At 40.6% G+C, this 13,314-nt stretch overlaps 1 long non-coding RNA gene across 2 annotated transcripts; it reads left to right on the top strand.

Moving 5' to 3' along the window:
* Positions 1–1,382: 1,382 nt before the first annotated feature.
* LOC134547742 (uncharacterized) lies at positions 1,383–10,412 on the top strand. Of its 2 annotated transcripts, XR_010079589.1 has the most exons (4): positions 1,383–1,582; positions 7,936–8,035; positions 8,406–8,445; positions 8,865–10,412. It is a non-coding gene; the product is annotated as an uncharacterized LOC134547742 (long non-coding RNA). The 2 variants fall into 2 exon arrangements; XR_010079588.1 differs by lacking the exon at positions 7,936–8,035.
* Positions 10,413–13,314: the final 2,902 nt, after the last annotated feature.

Below are 13,314 nucleotides of genomic sequence, written 5' to 3'. Positions count from 1 at the left end.
TTCTGCTTTAATGTCAGCATTGCTGAGGCAAGGAGGTTGAGCATAAAGCATCCTTTTTGCTATGTTGCTAGTTTTTTGGACAGTCAGTATTTGTTATTGACTGGTCACCAGATTCTCTTCTTGTATCACTCACTCCCTGAATCATAGTCCCTTGCCAGCTGCACTTTGTTGGTTGGTCAGAAATCCCGCAAAGTCTTTGTCCCTTCTCTCTCATTGACTCCAAAGGGACAAGGCTCCATAGGCTTGGGAAATATGGGCATTGCTGTTGGGGGAGAGCAGCTGTCAGGAAATTTAGGGCATATGCTTTTGTGTACCAATGTGCTGTTAGCACACATTCATCAGGGTATATGTTATCCCAGCAGGAGCTGCATGTTGTCCAGTTGACCCATCCTATACTGTGTGAAGAAGGTCTGGATGAGATTACTGGCAGTAGCACAGACATTTCTCTCTAAAACTGAGCAACTGTCAGGGAGTGCAGAGAACTTCAGCAAAATCATTGATACATAAAACCGGAATGAAACAAAAGCGAGTGAAACTAAAACAAGAGATTGAAGCTTGGGAAATGTATATTATGAAGAAGGCAATTATTCTTACTTGCCAGAGAGGAAGAAAGTAACAGGGTAAAATTGCTGAAATTCTGAGAGGAAAAGTACAGCCTCATGAGTCAGCTGAGTGCTCTTGCTTGGGAGTACAGTCCTATACTAAGCAGCAATCAATATTTTCTCTTTGCTACCTTCGTATGCCTGTCTAATCTCTGCTGCTATCTTAGGTTTGGCTTCCAACTCCCCTCCTATCCGTCTCTATTAACGTCACCAGTATCCACCTGCACCTATGTAAATGTTAGCTCTAGCAGCAGTGTGCTCCTTAGGGTAAGCTACAAACTACCTGCTACACAGCCAAGGCTGGCTCTGCAGAAAATGTTAGTCAGAGACATTTTAGGAATCATGGATTTGATCCCCTGGTTCAGGAAAATGAATCAGTGGCTTCCTCGTAAGTGACCCATGACAAGACAGTCTCATAAGTGTCATCTCTTCACCTAAACTTTGACCTTCCATCTGAAGACAGTTATAGAGTTAAGTAAAGGTACATCAGTATGACAGTGCAACAACAGGGGTTTCCACTATTTTTTTAAAATGCAAGGCTCAAAGTTTCTGCCTTTTGCTCCACGTGCCCTTCAGGACCACCAGTCTTAGAATCTCCTGCAGATTATTGTCCCCCTCCCTGTACCCTGTGTTGCCTGAAAACTCAGAGCTACTCTGTATCTTGGATTTGTTGTTTTGCCACAGCCCAGTCCTGACCTCTTGAGGAACAGAACATTTGTGCTCTGTTTTTGATGTTGGTCACTGCTACAGCCAAAGTATGTCTCAGTTTGGGTGTGAGCTTATAGCACTGTGCCTGCTTGGCACTAATTGTCCTGGTAGAAACACATGCCATAGATATGAAATAGTTGATTCTGCTTTCACTTAGGAGACATGTCGTGCACAGCTGTGGTTGGGGAAGAGCTTATGCACATGCTGGTGTTTTGGAGAAGCAAACAGGCAAAGGAATTGCAGCTGGTGATTTGATTGATATGGCTAAACAGGTAAGTGTTTCTGTTTTCAATAACAAAATCCTGTGCAATGTAAAGACAAAGTAAACTGATTTTCTGTGCTTCTGAGCAGAAATGACAACTGTATCTTCTCTGCTTCAGAGAAGAAATTTTCTGTGGATCTCCAGAGGGAGCATTTATACGCAAATTATGAGACTTCTACTATTTAACAATGATTTCTGGGCTTAAATTTTATAATCTCAGTGCTGGAACAGGACAAGTTTAAAAAATTCCAATATTTGTAACAAATATAATAAAAACTATAATTCCTTCCATGAAAAAAAACCAAACCAAAACCACCCAAACCAAACAACCTTATCAGTATTTTAAACAATAAATGCAAAACCAGAACAAATCTTTTGATGAGAGTACAAACCATGTTGTGTTAATCAGTATTTGCTGCTTGCTGACTTTGCAGACTTGGTACCTGCCAGTACCTCAAGCTTTGCTTGCATACACACTCTTATTCTTTCTCATTAACGTCACTAATGTCTACTTGAATTCCTTGCAAGCAGAAAGACAAAGTGTCAGTGTGCAGTGAGTGCAAAGAGTACTTGTCACCATGGCTAAGTGTTAACGTAAATCAGCAAAGTTAATATGTAAGCTTATCTGATGGCCTCAAATGTGAATGAACTCCTAGCTGGAAATACTGCTGCAGATCAGCTTGCCCAATTCTTGCATATTGCCAAAACACAGAGGAAACAAAGAATTTTCCCACTTGATGCTATTTTATTTTTTTTTCAATGAAAGGTCAGATACAACCCACATTGCATTCCCTTTTCCTAGCCTTCAGAGGCGGAGGAGCTCTGACAGTCACAGCAGAACAGGCATTTCTTTAGGAAAAGTAAAGAGGAATCTTTTCCTGGGTTTTAATAGGCTGCCAAAAAAGAGCAGAGCAACCTGGACTGTATGCATGCATACTGGTAAATGGTGTGAGTTTATTTTTCTGTGCAGCCCACTGGGCTTTGAGAGTGGGGACATTAGTTCCAGGAACTGACTTAAAGGGAATTGTATCACTCCGACCATAAAGTGATGTTTCTTACTGACCTCAATGTACTTTAGAGACCTAAAGGTAAATATTTGTATGCACTTTATGTAATTATAAAGGTGTCAGAACCTCAATTTCACTTTTTCCTCACGGAAAAGCGTTTTTTACAGCAGAAATCACAGGTCCTTTAAATGTAGGTTTCTGTTCTGGGTGCCATCATTCATAGTTAGGAACCTCCATTATTAATGAACCTAGTTAAGCAACCAGTGCTAGGAGGGAGGGGAGAGAGGAAGCAATGCTGGCTACAGGCAGTGGGAAGTGGGGCAGTGAATGCTGAAGGGGCAGCTGCAGTGCCTGCTAAACATTTTGCTATTAATATGGGCCACAGCAAAGACCTGGGTACACAGGGCAGGTTAGGAACCTACCAACACTCTTCAACTTTGGCTTTTACAGATGGGAAATGGGTTTGGGAAGCTCACCTTCAGGTGGGTGAGGACACCTGGCAGACCCAGGGCTGCTGACATCAAGCTGTCTGGCAGGGAGGATGGTCAGCAGGGAGCTAGGAGTGGAGATTGCCACACAGGACACTGCTCTGGTAGCTCTGGAGAGGATGCAGTGACCTCTGGGGCTGCCTGCAGCTGGGTGAGCTGAACATGAACAAAGCCTCAGTGCCTCAGCCAGACTGTGGTATAAGAAAGCTCCAGCAGGACAAGATCTGGGAAAAGCAAGATCTTGCTGCCCAATTCTCTGGTCACTGGTGACATAAATAATAATCAGTATAGGTATGATTAAAAGGTGGCATTTTAAAAAGGAATCCTGATGTGTACATCAGAAAATGACATTCAGGACTTTTTTTTAAATACATTTTTCCCATGGTACCTGTTCATTACTGCTAGGTAACTTATTACCACAGGCTTGCTGGTTGACACTGATATGTGTTTAATCAGGCCAAAGCATAATTTCAATGCATTTATACATCCTCTTTTTCTCTTGTTCATCCCGGCCTTGTACAAAGTTGCACAAAGTTTAGAGATCAACATAATGAAAAGCATAGGAAGATGTTAGGTCCACTGTGAGCAAATGTGGAGTGGCAGCTGATTTTTTTTAAAAATCAGGGGAGATTATATAGCTATTCACATTGTTCATCTCCAGCTTTCCCTAGATCTGTGAAAAAAAGATAGGTGCCCAGCATAACTTTTTTCCTCTTTAGATATAAATAAAAATAATGATCTTAGTGATAAGAAAAGTAAGTCTCCAGTGAGTAAATCTCAACAATGATATTTTTAACACTAACTTTTTCCTTCAGAGTTGTACAACCAGTGCTGGGACACAAGCATTTAGATCTTGCATTGGAGCACTCATTCTCTTTTGTAAAACTTAGCTCACATTTAAAAGTACATTTATTTTGTTCTAGTACTGCAATAAATCATCTTCCCCCAAACATCCACAAGCCAATGATTTTTAAAGAGCTAAGAGAAATATTTATGACAGATCAAATTAAGAAAATGTTTAAAGATTAGAAAGTGAAAACAGCTGATTTAAGAGTTTATAGTGACATACTTTTTGTATTTTTCTTGTTGTATCATGAATAATTGCTTACCCCCAAGGTGTGCATGTTAGAAAGTTGGACATTTATTTGGGACCTTAGAGAAAAATACAAACCATTCAAATACAACCTTGGGATTTCTCCCAGGCCAAATGGGAGAGGTGTCTTCTCAACTCCTTTAGGCATAGGGTAAAATCAAGTACTCTGATCCATTACTAAATATACACAGACTTTAAACATTGTTTTAAAGCAGTGTGTGATTTGAGACCACTAGCTGGACTGCACTCTGGGAGAGAGTAAGAGAGGAGTGTGACACAGCCTCCTGCCATTCTCTTCTTAAGGGGGTCACTGAATTCCTCAAAAGCAAAGATGGTGCTACTTGTTCCCAGCTGAAATGTCAGCTACCTGTTTAACAGGATGGTAAACCAGCAGAGCCAAAGGCTTACCATGACAAAATCTAGGCCATTCATGAAATACAGATAAATTCAGTACCACATGATTTTATTTCTTAGAGGAAGGCACTGCCACAAGGTATATTCAGGTGAGCTTTTTATTGCCTGTAAATCTGCCTTGGGTTATGTCACCAAGATGACAGGGAGCTTGAGCTGTTTCATTTTTCAAACCACATCTCTGAGCACTATATGTTTTGTAAACCACACATTGTATTTCAAACTCCTATGACTTATGCTCTATATGCAAATCTCAGAACTTACTCTGCCCATACCTATGCCTATGCCACTCTTTGATGCCTTGAGGCTGAAACAGAGACTAAATAGAGTGAAAGGAACAAAATGAGTGTTTATTCAAGCCCATGCCCTTGCGTCTCCGGACCCACAGAGGTGGCCCAACCCGAATATTCCCAAGATGGAGAGGAAAAAAGGGCTTGTCCCCAGATCTTACCCCTTTTACAAGTTTCCATTCATTTGCATATAGCAATGTACCGTCCAATCAATAACCCCGAATCACCAAACACCATCCTCTCGACTTGCCCTTCTCTTCCAGGTTGTTTATACTCGGGCCTGGAGCTTAGAGACAATGTCCTTGAAAAAGGCCGCCCTACCCTCATCACACCGTGAAGATCCTAGCACCACTCAGTGCTATCAGACAAAACAGAAAAAACCCAGCCCTAAGGCATCATCTTCTCCTACTTTGATCTGTCCAAAACAACTCTCCACTCCCCTCCAAAAATGGGTTGGCAGGAGGAAATAAGCACTTCCATCTTTTGGTCAGGGGGGTGTTTCTTAGGAATGTGGGTGTAATGCAGTAGGAAATTAGTTGGTTTGGCTTTTATTTCTGTCCATGCAGCAGGATTGAGTCAATGCTGTGTTCCTTGAGCAGTGTAGTGCTATACAATGTAGTGTAGACTTTGGGTATGGAATATTGAAAAGGGACAAACATAGGCATGGAAGTTAATTCTGGTGACATATAGGTCAGACTTCCACACACAGAGTGAATATGTGTATTTACATTTCAGCTGTTTCTATGAAACATTACAAAACCTCTCATTACATGACACCATAGGTATTAGGTCACTCCAGTATTAAGCCAAAAGCAAGCAATATCTTCTGCACATCTCTTGAAATCCTAAGAGAACATTTTATTTTTCTAATCAAGTTACTAATTTTGTACATTAAAAACTGCTGCAGTATTATTTTTGAGATAAATGTTCCAGCTGCTACCTTGTTTCAATGGAATCAGTATGAAACAATGACAAGCGTTGCTGGTTTTGCTGCCTCAGGACTTGAGTTGACCACTCTCATCACAAAGGCCAGTCTGGGTTTTTTCTGCTGCTTGCAGCATTCTTTTTGTTGTTTATACAGGTATCAAAAGTGAAAGAAGAGGGGCAAAGTATTAATTGCTTTCTGCACAGTTGCTGACTAAGTACAAACAGCAAAAGGACCTTTCCCAGACATCCTGCTAGATAAGTGGCCACCCACAAATGAAGTCCTGCTTAAGGTTGTCCCTTCTGTCCTTGTTGAATCAAAGAAATAGGAGAGCAGGATGTATATTTCTAGTTACGTTCAACACAGTACCATCTCTGCTGCCAGTGAAAGCTAGAAACAAATGGGAAAAGAGCTTCTGCTCAGGCATTAGGCTCAGGCTGCAGTGCATGGGGTAACTTGGAGGAAATGTATCTGTCTAGGACCTAGTGCCACTCCACTTGATGGGAACAGCTTCAGAACTTTGTCTACATTGAGAGCGCCTGCCTCCTTGCACTCAGCACACCGCCATTAAATAAATTTCAGAACTATTCACACAGGAGGCAAAGGATTCAAACCCATCTGTATATTAGCAGCTATGCAAGTGGCTGACTGAATGACCTGTGTGTGAAAAGTAGAGGTTTCTGTTTCTAGCTGCTCCTTATTCCCCACTAAATAAAGTCTGAGACTTTATCTTTGTCACTTCATTTATTACAGTTAGTCACCATAGTAACCAATAAAGTTCAGACTGAATTCCATGGAACTGGAAACTTAAATGAAACAAAGAAAACAAATAAATCCTTTGGACTCCAGATGCTTTACAGTTTCTGTGTGTATGTAAAAGCAAAAGAGTCCCTTAATGCTGAAAATAGTAGTTAAGGCCTTTATTTTAATTTTGACCCAATCTGGAACATATTGTGATTATTCTGGGGTTGCCTACTTACTTTTTGTTTTTAATGAATGTCCAGCAGTCCTACTTACGTACAACAAACAGTGGTGGTAAGTGCTTTAAAAATCCAGGCATAGTTTCTGTCACAGGCCTTTACATTCTGAATTATAAAGGGAGGAGCAGGCATAGAAGAACAGTTGGATAAACAAGAAGACACAACAACTCTCTACCTCTTGACAAATTCCTTTTATAGATTATATAGATTGCAACAAAGGGTTTGCAGGAGAATCCTGAAGAGGAAGGATTTACACAAGTTTGTAGGGTGATTTCCAAGATGTGGGAACAAATTTTGAAATATAACTACTAGGTATCATAACCTGCTAGATATAGTTTCTGAACGGAAGAGTCATCAAGTCAGTAATTAATGAGAGATGCTCCTCAAGATCACTGTATCTCAGAATCTGAGATGATCTGAACTCATCTAGGTTTTAGACTAGACCTGTTCTAAAACCCTTGTTCAAGCAGAGTCAGTGAGGGTGATTTGCTTGGGATGATGTCCAGGTGGATTTTGAACATCTCCAGGAATGGAGCCTCCACAATCTCTAGGTGACCTGTTCCAGACTCAGAATAAGAAGGTTTTCTTCTAAAGTTTGAATTTTCTTGTATCTCATTGTGTTTCCATTGCCTCTTTTCCTATCACTTGATAGTGCTGACAAGAGTCTGAGAAGAGGTGTGATGGTCTGTAAAATGCTACAAAGATAAAAGAACCTGTCTCTATTTCTATGTTAGAGGAAAAGAAGAATGGTGAAACATAGCTCAGATGAACATAAGCCATAGGAGAGCAAGATATATGAGTAGAAATGAGTGGAACAAGAAACACCTGTCCATGGCAGGATTCTAATGTTGGATGTGAGGACTACTGAGATATGAGAACTCAGAGAAATGGTTAACCTATATGAATAAACTGGAAGACTATCCCTTTAGGAAGCAGCCTGGATCTCATGGCAGAAGGGCATGTTAGCTTTTGATCCATCTGATATAAATCAAGCTGTGAATGAACTTGCCTTATCTTCTACTATGAAATCCACTATATGAATTGAAGACGGAAGTTTGGATCCACCTATGTGATCTGACATGGTAGAGCTGCAGGATCTCTGACATGCAGCATTGTCTTCCATTCACTGACTGCTCACTGTCCAAGTCACTTTGGCTTGCTCTTCCCAGCTTGCCAGTGAATTGTTGTGGTTCCTCCCGCATCAAACACAGCCAGGGAGCATACTGTGGGAAGCCAGGTGCCTTCAGATTACTTCCTTCCTGTCCTGGGGTAGGTGTCATGGTATTTACATGGTATACTTAACCAGCTCGAGCACCTGGGAGTATTAAAATCTCAGATTAATTTAAGATTAAATTAGCATCAAAACTATTCATATATATGTATATGTATGTGCATGTCTGAGTATTTGTAAATACTTGCACACATGTTGATGAGTGTAACGATATATTACATATTAAAATAACTTTTACATATTGAAATAGATTTTTTAGATATTCTTATCTTGGTATTCATGAAACTCATTAGGTTCTTTTGACTTAATTTCTTTATTATCCTCACTCCCAAGTTGGTTTTAAAAGCAACCTGTTTTCTCTCTATACTGCTATTAGCTGATTTATTATAACTCATCTTCTTATCCCAGGAGTTGCTGATCAAGGGCTAAAGCACTAAAAAAGGTGAAGGTAAGAATATCTCCCCAACACAGGATCTCATTAATTTGCTTTAAGTGATCTTTTCACTGTAGACAACTTCTATGTTTGGACTACCTTTTTTATAGAAGGGAAGGGAAGGGAAGGGAAGGGAAGGGAAGGGAAGGGAAGGGAAGGGAAGGGAAGGGAAGGGAAGGGAAGGGAAGGGAAGGGAAGGGAAGGGAAGGGAAGGGAAGGGAAGGGAAGGGAAGGGAAGGGAAGGGAAGGGAAGGGAAGGGAAGGGAAGGGAAGGGAAGGGAAGGGAAGGGAAGGGAAGGGAAGGGAAGGGAAGGGAAGGGAAGGGAAGGGAAGGGAAGGGAAGGGAAGGGAAGGGAAGGGAAGGGAAGGGAAGGTGTACAGACAAGGTCCCTGAATTAGAGCATCTGTGTGGATCAGACTGGTTTTTTTCCTAGTTTCCATGAGCAGAATCACATTTTCAAGCTCATTAGTTGCTGAGCAGTTTGCCTGCTGACTCAGATGAAATGGCACAGCCCTGTGTAATGAGCTGCTCTGCTCAATCTGATCTGCTCAATACCTGCATGACCTCTGGCAAGTCATCAAGGTGGTCTTCATGTAACCAGAATCTGAAGAGAAATGTACCCAGGGCAGCAGACCTTTATATGCAATACTTCCAGCAGGAGTTTAAATATCACCAGCAGAACTGTGAAAGCAAGCAAACAAACAGATAAACGGACCTCAAATTCAGCATACGCCTGTCAGAGTAGAAAAAATAGTTGGGTCCACAAATCTCTAGTATAGTTGGTATATAAGCTGAATCATACTGCATTGAATGAGATTTTTTTCCTATAGCCATTTCATGAAACTCCATTTTGACCATTGCGAAAAGTAAAGTGCAGTAGTCTCTTTTTCTTTCCAATAAAAATATCACTTTTTATATTGAACCCTGTGGCCACAGAAAATCCTTGTCCACAGGAAATACAGATGCTCAGACAACCTCTATAGTTAATTTAAAAAAAGGAAAATTACTTTTTCTTTCATGGTCCTCCACATGTCTTCCCCAAAGATGATGGAATTATGTATATTCATGAAGGGCAGGAAAAATGACTTCTTGTTATAGAAATAAAAGTGAGGGATTTTTTCTGCTAAGAAAAAAATACCAATCTATTTTTGTTTTTATTCCTCAAACTTTAAAGGAAAAAAATAGCTAAGCTGATTTAAATTAAATTTTACAAAGTGTATGCTCCTGGGCAGAAATCTTATAAATCCACTTTCGGCCCAAAGCACATTTTTATGGCTGAGTTATAATAAACCACACAGAAGAGGGATTCCACTCGAATTGCTTACAGAATATAGTAGCACAAAAGGTAATATTGTTATAAAACTTCACAGTAATGTTTGAATTTAGTTGACAGAAACAGCAGGGCTGCTTTTCTTTAGTTTGACCTCTCATCATAAGAACCTACTAGAATCTCATACTGCAGAGAATAAAACACAGCCAAAAATTCAAAGCAGAAAAATTATTAAAATAATAACATGAGGCTAGATTGTCCCAATGCTATAATACATTTGATATATGAAAGCTGCTATTCTGAATGTTTTGGCACTGGAAAATAATGAAAAAAATCAAAGCATTTGTGAAGTAAGTTCGCATTCATCAACATTTAAAAGCCAAGGTGATCTGAAACGGACACGGCTAAATTAAAAACTTAGTTTATCAGGTATGTGTTAGCTTACAGTGAAGCTCAGCTTGCAAAATCGGGTAATCTGTCTGGTGGTTATACAACATAATGTTGCATGGCAATGCATACATATAGGTGACAAGGAGTGTTTGAAAAAAGAATAAATAGGAGAGAAGGCTGAACATCATCTGATGATTATGCAAAGTACATATTAAAGGACTAATTTTGGCTGTTCACTATTGTAATGAAATGTTTACATAAAAATTTCCCCATATAGGTGCCTTTGTACCCTTGGGGTATGTTGCCAGGTTATTTAATAAACTAACTGCTCTCATATCAAATTCAAGGTATGGTCTTTATTTCGTACAAGAGAAACATGAAAGCTACTAAAATTGGAAGAATTTTTCTGTGTTATCAAATGGAAGCATCTTAGTCTGGCTCTCTGGAGGGGGCTAGAATCACACAGGAAAAGGTGTCAGAGAGAAAATGCAGACCATGTGGCTGCATCCAACAATCCCTTATGCTTGCCATTCTCCAGATCAGAAACAGGGCAACAGGTACAGCTCCAAGTATCAACAGCAGCAGCTTGAACATAAAAGGCTTGTCTTGAATCTCAAATATAGCAAATTTCTGCTTTGGTCTCAGTAGTAAAGACAAGGCAGTGCTTACTTTTCTTCTATAACTGTTGTTTCATGCAAAGCAAAGCATTGAAGTTGGGTGAAATTCACCCTGAGCAGTGCCTCATACCTGCCAGAAGATAAAGACATTGTGATAGCAGTTGAATTTAGTAAAGGAAATATGCTTGGGGTAGCTCATGCTCAGAGTTGGAAATGAAAGACAAGATAGAACGGGATACTGAGGTGCATGGAGAAATGTTCTTTTGTGGACATAATGGCAGCTTTTAGTAGAAAGCCAGAATCTGACTCATTGATGTGATATGAAATACGAAAGACACAGCAAGTCTGAAGGTGAAACAGGAATGACAATTTGATCACAAGGAAAGGAAGGAACTTTTCCTTGCTTCCTATCTGAAGAACCTTTCAAACTGCCAGGAGAATGAGGAAGGTGCAAGAAATGGGCAAATAAGTCTCAAGAGAGATGTACCAATGTCATATTCTTAACTGAGAACCAAAAGGTTCAAAGTGTTCTCAAACCAAAAATGCATGAAGTGATACAGGAAGGGGCTGTCAGTCATGTATGCCTCTGTGATAAACTCTAACAACTTCTTTCTTTTCTTTGAAATAATTCTGAAGTGTCATGCACTAGTAAGGGCAAAATGACGTTGTGATTCAGGAGGTCTGCCTGACTATAACTCTTCTGCTAATAAGTCAATGAACATGCACAATTAATAATTATGAAAGAGGAGGATGGTTGTTGCCTGCAGGGTGAAATACCTATCCTTCAGTAGGGAAGAGCTAGCCAGTTCTGCTTTTCTGGTTACTGAGCCAGAGAAAGCTGATGCTGGAGACTTTAACATGCATGACAATTTAGAGCCTACTCTAACCAGCTTGATATCTCAGTCCTTGTCATCAGCACCTATCATAAAATCATAGAATCAAAGAATGCTTTGGGTTGAAAGGGGCCTTCCTTAAAGGTCATCTATTTCCAAACCCCTTGCCATGGGCAGGGACACCTTTTATTAGACTGGGTTGCTCAAAGTGGCATCCAGCCTGGCCGTGGGCACTTCTAGGAATGGGGCATCCTCAACTTCTCTGTGCAACTTGTTCCAGTGCTTCACCAAGAAAAAGTCTGCTCTCCTGAAGACCAGGTTAGGGAGCTTGCTGTGCAACCTCCTTGCCACCCTAAGGATTTTGAACTTCACCAGTTCATCATCACTGCAGCCTTGGTTACATTTGAAGTTCATGTTGCCCACCAGTCTCTTCCTGTTGGCGAGTACAAGATTCAGCATAGCACCTCTCATTGCTGGTTCTTCTGCCACTTGGACAAGGAAGTCATCATCAATGCAGGAGGTCCTGCACTGCTTATGCCCTGTTGTGTTGTCCCTCCAACAGATTTTGGGGTGGTTGAAGTCCCCCATGAGCACCAGGGCTTGTGAATGTGAGGCTGCTAATGTCTGTCTCTAAAGGGCTCATTTACTCCTGGTAAGGTGACCTACAGCAGACCCCTACATTTTGCCTGTCCCTGCCCTCCCTTTAGTCCTGATCCATGACCTCTCATTCAGATCCTCATCCCTCCCCAGGTGGAGCTCCATTCTCTCCAGGTGGTCGCTGACATGGAGGGCAAGACTGCCTCCTCGTCTTGCCTGCCTATTGTTCCTAAAGAGCCTGCACCCCTCCATCCCAGCAGCCCAGTCAGGGCAGTTGTCCCACTACATCTCCATGATGCCAGTAAGACTCAGCCCTGCAGGCATGCACAGGTCTCTAATTTCTCCTGTTTATTCTCCATGCTGCTTGCCTTTGCATAGAGGCAATTCAATTTGGCTGCTGACTCACTGGCCAGAGTGGCTGGGATTCTTCTGTTCTGCCCTTCAGATGCTGACCTGTTTGGCTCTTTTGAGGGAATTCTTGGCACTATGGATAGTCATAATTCATATAGAAGGATGTCGGGTCCTTACCATCTCATTTAAATTTCTTTATTGCTTTATGTTTTTTTAAATCCAGCTCTCAGACAAAGAGAAGCCAAAGTACCTCTATAGAGTAATGAATTATATTTTTCTTTACCTAATTAGTTTTCTCTGAAACTGAATTTGACCACCTTACAGGTATTGTCGGCTGTGTGAAATACAAGAATAAATACAGGGCTTGGCTTAAGTTAATAAAATACACAGGTACAATGTAAAAACTAAGTTATTCAAATTATTCAGTTGTCCTCAACACAATTGATTATCTTCAGAATCATCAACAGACTTCTTTGATAATTTCTAATACTCCTAATTCTATTTAGGAACTGCTAGGAAAATACTACATGGGTAAAAAAATTTTTTTTGGAGAGATAGAGGTGAGATTTTTAAAGTGTTTTGGTCTTTCAACATGTTTCTTTTATTCACTACGTGTATTAAAATTAAAATTAGAATATGTTCTTCCTCCTTCCTGCCTTCTTCGGATAGATACCAAATGGATTGGTTAACTCTGGGGAAAATCATACCCCTAATGCATCACATACCTTTCTCAAACAAGCTTTCCTATGTTTTGGAACGAGTGTGGCGGCTGAGATGAAGTAAATGTACAAGATCAATAGGGTCCTAGTCACAGTCTAGCTTCTG

Source organism: Prinia subflava, chromosome 2 (genome assembly GCF_021018805.1).
Source record: "Prinia subflava isolate CZ2003 ecotype Zambia chromosome 2, Cam_Psub_1.2, whole genome shotgun sequence".
Classification (NCBI taxonomy): domain Eukaryota; kingdom Metazoa; phylum Chordata; class Aves; order Passeriformes; family Cisticolidae; genus Prinia; species Prinia subflava.
Note: the sequence above shows the minus strand (reverse complement) of the source record. Positions and strands in the feature narration are given on the sequence as shown.